Genomic DNA, 9106 nt, shown 5'->3' on the forward strand with positions numbered 1-9106 from the left:
TATGCCGTGATGCTCCCAAGACCGTTCTGTTCCATACGAATGTTTTACTCACATGTCTTTCTGTTGCCCGGAATAAACCGGTGATTTCGGTTTCTTACACACTAAAAATTTTTACGCCCAAAAGGGTGCTTCAGCTTGTCGCCGCAGGAGCACCCTAAAAACTGAATATTTTACGCCCTTTAGGGTGCTTGGATTTTGTCGCCGCAGGAGCACCCTCTGTGAAGCACCCCAGAAGACAGGTGCCTTATAAACACCCTTGTCCGCCTAAAAGTATCCTAGGGTGCTACTTGGCACCCCAATCTGTAGGAGCATCTTCTGCAAAAGCACCCACCTAAAGGGGTACAAAACGGGTGCGTCATCCTCGGTTCACAGGTGCAGCAGGTGTGAGACCACATATTGCACAATATCACACACGATTATGGTATGAAACATTCGTGCTTTCCAAGCTCGGTTCTGTGAGACATTCCATTGAAGCTCAACATCAGCTGATAATTTCCTTGAACTTGTGTCACCGATTGTTAAAACATCAATTTAAAAAGTCAGGAGCCACATCTCAGTACAGTTATAACTTTAGAGGTAGTTGATTACCCAAAACTTCGTAAAAAACCAATTATATGTTCACTTTGCCGAACTGCAGTACACATCCTTCGAGATTCACTGCAGAGCCTAACCATGCTGTGCAGTGAAAGCAATTAGGTGTGCAACACTTCAACCACACAAAACTTCCTTGAACCTTAAAACCCTTGGCTTCTTAGTACTGCATCAAACTTCCAATCAAGGTAGCTACCTGCAATGTTTAGTGCCTTATTCTTGAGCTGAGCAGGAAGGTTCAATATCAAGGAAGACCAAATGCAAAATGTATAGTTTCCTCAAATGCAAAATGTATAGTTTCCTCCGTAATGCGGCTCATAATATAGTTCCCTCCGTACTGCGGCTCATAATCTACTTATAAAAGTTGGGTACCCAAGCCATTTATTTTCGTTTGCATTATTATTTTTGCTTTACGGAAAAATATTCATATGGTACAGCACTTGCAAGGTTTGGTGGTATTTGGAGTTTTATAAACATACCTTTAGACTAAATGACCCCACATAGCAATAACAAGAACTGCAAACATCACAGAACAATGCATACAAGTTCCCTGGTGAAGCCCATGGTTGAAATGTAATGCCATTGTTCAGAAAACATTATTTTATCATGAGGCTAGCTTGTACATGGTGCCTTGCATTATGTCCCTGCCGGTGGATGTGGGGTCATTTGTCACTGTTGCAAATGAAAAGCCAACAGCCAGGGCCCATTAGTTTTGGCTAGTATTACGAGGTGCCTCACGGTAAGCATTCTACGTCGATAGACTTTTTTAGAGTTGACTAGAACTGAAATCAGCAAAAGATTCTCTACAAAACATTCATTCTATCCGCAGCTTTAGGGTTTGCTAATTTCCATAGTTGGGTTTCTTCTGCCTTTCTTAACAACATTTTTCTTTTGATAAGAAGGTGCACAACCAAAAGCAAAAAGCTTTTCTGTAAACCTTTGGTAGCTATATAATTGTTACAAATATTTTACTCTAAATATGGCAGCTTAAACTGAGAATATTTGCATTTAAAAACATTAAAATAAGTTTAAATTGATCATAAATTTTTAGCTGTTTTTACGCAAAACTGTACATGGGATATGAAGTGCACCACAAGGAGGGCTTTGGATTAGCTTTAGCAAATTTGGGACATTTAAGGTGCACTGAAATCTCTACACATGCGCTTTTTCACTTTCTGTATCCACCAGGAAAATGGCTGCCAATTTAGACAGCGATTCTAAATAGTAGTTGACGTGCATTTTAAAATAATCACAAACATTATAGCCACAAAATTAATTTTTACAAGTTGTAGACATTGCCCGTTACACCAGACATTGGACTACACTGTCAAGAGCTTTGACATCTACAATGACGTCTACAAAGCAGGCTTATACTGGTAGAATGTTTCATACCATAATTACTGTGTGTTCAGAGCTCACGTGTGAAGTATGGATACTGCTGCTTCAGCAAGAACCGAGGATGAGCACCCTTCCTGGTTCTGAAAAAAAATAACAGAGGAAATGCCTTAAGCAGGATTCTGAAACAGGGTTGAATGAAACAAGAATGAACAAGAAATTCTTTCAAAACATGTAAAGCAATGCAAACAAATATTTATTTCAACTTATTTCTACAAAAGACCACCTCATGAAGACTGGTGGTGGGGTATTGGCTCAAAAAAAAAAAAAGCAGAGAGCACTTATACAAATGCTACAGGGAGCTTTCGCAGCCAACAATTGTTTGAACACACCTAAAGTAATCACTGTTCAACAAACTCATAAAAAATGTTTGAATGCATAAAAAACCAGTGGTAAACACAGGAAACAGTTAAAACAGAATGACGGCACAAGTTTGTCCCGTCGTTCTCTTCTGTGTCCTGGGTTTTCCTATGGTTTTTCATCCATTCAAACATGTACCAGCTAGCCCAGTCCAACACCTTGGTATCATAAAAATATGGATAGTCAATCCTTACACAAAGTTGAAAAAAAAAGAAAGTATAAAGTAGGTGACAAAATTAAAACGACAGCAAATTGGTTGGCTTTTAATTTTAAATGATAATATAAAAAATAATGGCATGAATGAAAGTGAGCAGCACGCGAAGTACCTTGTTGCTAGCCCGACATTCCACTTTGAAGCAAAATGTCCGCTTTCAACACTACATAGGCTAAACATGCAATGAGGCATTCCTTTAGGCACACAAAATATACCATAATTGTTAAAAAAGCTAGGAATCAGTTGAAAAAACCTGACCACGACAAATTGGAATTAGTGACTAGATACAGTTTCAGAAATACACAGCGACATCATATAAAAATATATGGTTCCCATACAAAGATTGATCATAACAAAAATTCAGGACATTTATCAGACTGGCATCAATGTGCAAAGCAGCTTAATGAAGGAAGACGGTCTTCACTAAAACATGTTAATATTGGGAGCTCATGTGCTTCCCTGCAAGTTGGGTGTGTAAACCCACTGACATCTTAACTAACCCGCCTGAATCATCACTTGATAGACATTGAGGAATTTTACGAATTGGTTTATTGTAGCCAGCTGTCTAGTTTATTTCCCTATTTTTCTTGGCATTTCGTGTCTAATTCTAAATTTGGTGACTAGATAGCTTTTACTATGGTCATGCACTGGTGACAACGAATATTTGATTTTACTTTAAAAAAATTTCAGTTTTGTTTTATTGCTCACCAGCCAACGATCTGAAATATCAGAGGAGCTTAAAACGTATGTTGGCATTTCCTTCCTGCAGTGTAGTACAAATAATCATGACTTTTACCATAATTTGTTCACAAATCATAATATGTGGAAAGTATTCAGCTTAATGAAAATGTCATTTCAGAAGCATGCACAATCAACAAGGCCTCAATGACTCTCATGACGTGGTCCACTTGTTTCTGTCACAAATAACCTGAGTGCAGACACATTCCACCGAAGACGAAGGTAACATGCCCTCTTGGGTGATGAATATTTAAAAAGCCTTACGAGTAAATTTGCTGCTGAGCACGTGAAATTGTGGCATTAAAACAAAAGATCCCTCTGCGGCATCTTTCACTTGGAGGAGCGCTTGACCACAAACTTTGAGAAGCTGGAAAATGCTCCACGAACCGCTCCAGCCAGCAGAAACGAAGCAGGACACAAGTTGGTAGGCGGACCGTTGGCATCCTGCGATTGTGAAGATATTTCTGTTTAGTAGATGCTCTTCTTTTTGTACCACTGTTTATTTCACCTTTAACAAGCAGCTGAACTCCTTAACGTTCGCATAATAAAATGCTGCAATGCGGAACAGTTAGCAGGGTTACCTCAATTTTGCTTTTCTACGAATTAACACAATGTAGGTAATCTGCACACAACTACAATCAAAGTACAATTTTCACCTACTTCACTGCTAACATCAGCGTTTAACTGCTCAAGCACAAATACAGGTTAGACATGTGAGCAATCTGCTAAACGTATCCCCACAAACTGAACAATCAGGCATCAGAAATCGGCAAGGAAGGAGGTGTCACGTTTAAATGGCACTTTTTTTGTTCAAAACATAAACAACACCTGGAAGCTTGAAGCGTGAGAGGGGGTCTTTCACGCTGACAATGTCAGAACATAGCTTGCTAGTGGGCACCTGCACGATGTGCACAATGTGTTTCTTGAAAATGCGTGCGAAAGTTTGATTGATGTGTAGGACGAGAATTGCAGCACGTTTTGACACAGGCCTTGTGGACGCTTCTGCCTGATAATGTCAATGTGGATTCTTGCTAGTCGCCCTCTTCGCTTCTTTCTGAATATAATGCTTTAGGCATTATATTCAGGACGACTGCATCAAAACGTGCAGCAATTACCTACGTCCCACACATCGGTGAAACTCTCGCACACATTTTCAAGACACGCAGTGCATACATTGTGCATGTGCCCACTAGCAAGCTGCGTTCTGACATTGTCAGCGTGGGAGACCCCCTCTCACGCTCCAAGCTTCCGGGTATTGTTTATTAGATTCCATGCGCTGAATGCAAATCAGTGTACATTGGCGAAACGGGCAATCTGCACAGAAGATTAATGCAGCACTGGAACGAAGTGAACAAGGGCCATGCAAAAACAAGTCCACTGGCAGAGCACCGTGAGAGGACGGGACACGTGGTCGACTGGAACAAGACAAAATTACTGACAACTGAGTGCAATCTATCTTCTCGATTACTGCTCGAGTCCCTCATTGTTCAGACGACGCCCAACATTATCAACATAATGGATGGCAATCTGCACCATATCTATGCAAACTCATTGCGCCGCGTAATGCCCAATATATAGCTTCGTTTTCCACGACACATGCTCACCGTGAACAAGCAACAAACCGTTAAATGGCTTTCTTGACTTGGTCAGTGACCTACGTTTCATCACTGCAATAATGCTTCTACCTGCCTACACAGCATTCCATCAAACACTGGACTACACCACATGAGCCATTGGCATTCTTAACCTGCACCAGAGTATATAACCTTTCACTACTGCTATGAGATAGACCCATAAACGCACTTCAATATGGCCTTTATATTTAGCTCTTGGAAACATTATGTATAATTTTACCTTTAAGTTGCACCTGCTACAGCAGCTGGTACTATACCAAAAACATGAAAAAAAAAACGGTGGTTTAACACGCCAAAGCTACACTTGGGATATGGGGAGCACTGTAGGGGAAGGCTTCGCATTAATTTTGACCATCTGGGTATTTTTGTGCGCATCGAAATCTCCAAACACGGGCGTCTTTACGTGTTGCCTCCATCTGAAAAGCGGCTACACCAAGCGGTATCTAACAGACATTCGCCTCCACAGCACACCACCCTAGCCACGGCAGTGGGTTAAACATATGAAATAAAGCGAGTTTTGGAGTGCAAATGAAAATATTAATCACACGTCTTATTTTCCCAATCGATGTACCTTTTGAAATCCACCATGCAATCCCCCCTCCCCTACCGGCCTACCAAAACACCTTTGTCTCAAGAGGTAATCAGGCTGTTGTTAATGAAGTAAGTATTTACAATCCGAGACTTGCCACCGTTAAAGTCATGCACTTTGTTTTAGAGATAAGCGACATTAGCCATTTGCAGCACCAGGAGTTAATTGTGCTAAGATCAGATTGAAAGCATTGACGGTAGTAGTTGAAAGAAATTGTGTGATAAATTACAACATCATCTGCAAATAGACTTACATGGGAGGATATGCAACATGGAAGATAGACCAAGCAACCTGCCTGGGGGGACAACAAAGTGGCACGAGCAAAAGAAGTATATAGTTATTAGAAGTAAACTGCATTTGAGAAGAATGAAAATCTTTTGCTCAAGTGAGGACATTAGGGTGAAGTTTGAGAAGTAGTCTGTGGTGTGCAATGCGATTGAATGCTTTAGAAAAATCGAGAAAAACTACCGCAGTTTGTAAGCCTGTGTCAATGGATCAATGTAGATCGTGAACAAATCCTGAAAGTTGTGTTTCTCAAGTAACCCTTGTGAAAACCGTGGTGATACTCGAATGTGATATTGTGATTTTATAAATAATTAGCGACCTGAGAGTGGATGAAATGTTTCCTGACCTTGCATATGGTGCTTGTTAGGGAAATTTAATGGTGAAGTACCGTCTCCTGATTTAAAGACTGGTGCTACCTCGACTATCTTCCAACCATTGAGATTAGTGCCTGTCATGAGAGACTGCGAAAAAAGCGCTGTCAGAATTCTACAGACTGCGGGATGTACTTTTCGGTATAGTATGATTATTACCAGTATGATCTGAAGTAGACCAGTTTGTATTGCAAGTTTAAAACCATATCGAAAGATCCTAAATGTTTGCTTGGCTTGATTACATACGAATACTTGCTTCAAAGTCAGTTCAATTTCTCTTCTTGCCCTTTAGTCGTCAGCCCCAGATTCTCTTCAATATCTCTGCTAAGCAATGACACGCTCCATACGCACAGCACTGCTTCATGAAAATGTTTCAAATAATCAGAGGCCACAGCACTGCTAACAGGTATACATCATGGCAAGTTCCACAACATGCAATAACTAACCTGAAAATACATAATCGGTGGGTGCACCGATATGGCAGCAGTGCCTGGACCGATGTGTCGAGCAAATGCGCTGACTTCTGAACGGGTGGTCCAAGCGGCCAGATGATGGATGAATGACCATTCCTGGCGGCAAAGCGTACGGAGCACCAACGAAAGGCCAGGCAGTACTTGGGTACAGAAGGTGCAGTGTCGGTTGGCCAAGGGAGGCCCTGGCAAAGCCTTTGAAACTGGACTGGAAGGCAGCTGACCCAGGACAGCCAGCAGCAGCACCTGCAGGTGCATAATCTGTGAGTGTGCTGACACTTGTTGAAATACAAGAAGAGCACACACAAAGCACGAATGCTTACATCAAGTAGATTTTTAATCGTTTAAAGACAGTAACCTCCAAGGCACTAATAAGAGCATTCCCGGAACACCCCAAGTGAAATTTAGGTCACAGTAAGAATGTATTTATTAGACCCGCAGGTACTGTGAGTGGGGTATGCATGATATATGCAAAGCTAGCTACTGAGCTAATTTGCATGGAACGCATGCTAGCAGCTCATCTGTATCCCTTGCTTTCAATCGGAACTGGTGTGTGATAGTTGAGGCTCCTCCATTTCAATGTCTGACTTGTATCTGCACGTTCAATTCTCCAATATAAATCGAGTTGAGTGAGTGCCTACAGCTTTTTTGTTAGTCTCTGTATGGCCTGCGGTTTTGCGAAAATGAGAACTTGCGAATTGGCTCAATTTTCTGCACTAATTTAAACAATACATATGCCTCTGATATCAAGCCCCAGACTTCACGAGAGCTACTCTGACAGAATCGGCAGGCGCCTCGTAGGCGTTGTGAAATCTCCCCCACTACCCCGAGACTATGCTAACTCCCTGCGAGGCCACATGCGCGCATTTCACCTTCAATTTGCACGTATGTGAATTCTATACCTCTATGAACTCTCAGACGGGCGTCGTCATATTCGTGCCGGACTCGTGAAACTCGGCAACGTAAATTACCGCACTCGCTCGCTGGCACGCGGCCCGAACTCTCTCACCGTTTCCGGCCCTTGCATACTATTTTCTCCACCTTGCACTTTGTAAATTCTCATGTTTAACTACACCTCGTGCGCCCTCATCTCTTGCCTGCTTTTCTTCCAGCACAACTCCGTCAGCACCCGGTCGACGCGTACGCTGTCGGGGCGCGTTGGCGAGCGAGTACGGCAATTTCGCTGTTGTCGAGCTTCACGAGAACAGCACACATATCGCGGCCCGAAGACCGCGAGGCGTACGGTCGCCGGTCTCGCGAGCGCAATAGCTGCGAAGCGCACTGCACGGAATTAGTGAAGGGGGGGGGGAGAGATTTCACAACACCTACGAGACGCCAGCCATTGAATCACGTGTACGCGTTTTCACATGCACTTCCAGGGAACCTCCTGTTCATGTTATTTCTTGGTATACCGCGGGTATTCACGAGGGAGGACTAATCACAGCGTTGTGCCACTCACGCGAAATTGCGACTGCGATCTGCAACCGCAAAGGCACTGTTTGAGAGACACATAAACAAACGCCCCGGTGTTAAAGAGCCTTGCGTGATGTGAAATTATTAGCAGCCGTGTACCATAGCGCGAGCATCGTAGCCAACGTCTAGCTTCAGCGTAAATTGATGCTGACTTCTGCGGAAACGGTGGACTGGGCGCCAAACAAGTTACTAACTCACGTAGGCTCTCAGAGCAAACGAGATGGGGGTCTAGCGAATTACTGACCCATAAACACCAGAACTCATTCCAACCAAATACAGAATAATAAAAAATGCGTACTTACCCGAGCAAAAACGATGTTTCCAACGTACAATTCTCCTTCACTGTCGTCTTCATCTCGCGGACACACGAACACGCTTTGTTCTGATGCAATGTCATCCACTTTTGACGCGCAGTATTTTATCCGGCGATGATCGTTCTTCCGGGGTCCCCATGTTCAACACACGCGTAGGTTAGAAGGGTAGACATCACCCATAAAGCTTCTATAACTATGATTTAAGCTTGAAATAGATAAAACAGATTAAATCACGCCACCAACCACTCGGCACAAAACGCTATGAAAAAACACACACAAAAGTGAGAGATAGTTGCCAGACTTCAAATGCAGCACCTCTAAGTTTGACGAAAATTGTGTTACTACTGTAATGTTGGTAATTATCTTTCTGCTTTCAAAGTCTGAAATGTGTTTATAACTTAAATTTAAGGTTTCTAAACACAAAAAGTGAATACACATAAAGTAATTGACATATATATTGATATTGTAAAGACGTTTGTTTTGGTTTTGTTTTCACGGCGGGCTTCTCAAGAGAGAACGTGTGAGAAAACGAGCTACTTTGGGTTTAGGAAGAGGGCGGTAAATGTCGGCGTGATAGAAAGCAAGGAACAGGTGCTTACCCTGGTCGTTAAAAAAGGAGCTAATGAAACCCTCACGTAAAAAAAAAAAAAGAAAAGAAAAAAAAAACACGTT

General features: G+C 42.3%; 1 long non-coding RNA gene across 1 annotated transcript; it reads right to left on the reverse strand.

Annotated features, from left to right (window-relative positions):
- Positions 1–2090: 2090 nt before the first annotated feature.
- Positions 2091–8710, reverse strand: LOC144148932 (uncharacterized). Its single transcript, XR_013318111.1, has 3 exons — positions 8423–8710; positions 6624–6893; positions 2091–3742 (listed from the first exon to the last, which is right to left on the reverse strand). It is a non-coding gene; the product is annotated as an uncharacterized LOC144148932 (long non-coding RNA).
- Positions 8711–9106: the final 396 nt, after the last annotated feature.

This window comes from Haemaphysalis longicornis, unplaced genomic scaffold (genome assembly GCF_048455015.1).
Source record: "Haemaphysalis longicornis isolate Haplotype H1 unplaced genomic scaffold, Haemaphysalis longicornis Haplotype H1 scaffold_8, whole genome shotgun sequence".
Classification (NCBI taxonomy): domain Eukaryota; kingdom Metazoa; phylum Arthropoda; class Arachnida; order Ixodida; family Ixodidae; genus Haemaphysalis; species Haemaphysalis longicornis.